The sequence below is a fragment of the Falco rusticolus genome, chromosome 1 (assembly GCF_015220075.1).
Source record: "Falco rusticolus isolate bFalRus1 chromosome 1, bFalRus1.pri, whole genome shotgun sequence".
NCBI classification, from domain to species: domain Eukaryota; kingdom Metazoa; phylum Chordata; class Aves; order Falconiformes; family Falconidae; genus Falco; species Falco rusticolus.
Window position 1 is genome coordinate 16,700,948 of NC_051187.1, and position 1,122 is coordinate 16,702,069.

Consider the following 1,122-nt stretch of genomic DNA (forward strand, 5'->3'; position numbering starts at 1 on the left):
TACACGCCTGGGAACTGGGTCTGGTCCACAGAACAGCCAGAACCACCTCCTCCTTGCAGCTCAAGACACTTCATCTTAAAACTGGTGGTGGGTTCACAACGCTGCCGAGCACAACTTCCTCCCTCAGCCAGGGCAGAACATTCTTTCCTCCTGGGTGTGTGCAGAGCTGGTTCTGGTTTTGCTTTTAAAAACAACCTTATTACAGTCAACTACCAACAGCCAAAGGTATTCTCGCACACAGACACTACCACACTGACATGGTGCAGCTGGAATTCCTGAACTATAAATACCACTTCATCTATGTTGGGAGTGCATCATCTAAAGAGTCTCATTTAAATAAATAGCATAAAAAAGCCTAAAGCCATCAAAACCCACAGCCCAGTTTCATTAAGTGCTTCTGCTTTTTTATTTAACTGCTGCAGTACCAGAAGATCCTAGGTGATAAAGCAACCACATTCACAACTCAATAGAGTATTAAACACAAGATGAAGGGGCCAGCCAAAATGAAAACACCCCCAAAGCTGTATGACCAGCCATTTATGGAAACCAAATCATCTTGCCCAAGGAAAATTAGTTAGCCAGGTACAGCTTCCTCCAGCAATAATGGCAGTAATGGCATCAGAAGTTGTCCAACCAATATTTATTGAGGTTAACTGGATAAACCAAACACTTGCAGACTGACTGCACGACCTGCTCTCCTTACGGTTTATTAATTAAACCGACAGCACTGCAGACTGCCCTCACACTCCGGGGGGCGCGCTGCAGCGAGTAGTGAAGAGGTGCAAGCTGACAGCACAGGGGACTAATCCACCCCAAGGTGTGCCGTTCTCCCCTACCAGGAGCCAGCCTGGACACACGTCAGAATTAAGGTAATGTGGGCAAAATAGCTCAGAGGAAGTGATGAACACAGACCAGACCCGCTGCAAGCCCCAGAAGCTCCGTTCAGATCGACTCAACCTCTAGCCTTGCTCTAACATACTGTTAACGAGTAGATACAGCCAAACACCCGCTTTTATACACGTTACAATAAGGTGGGGGCAAGGGGGGGGCAGTGGGGAGCCAGAGGGCAGGTAATTTGTTGAGAGCAAAGTTTTAACTCAATTCAATGCAGATACTTCAAAA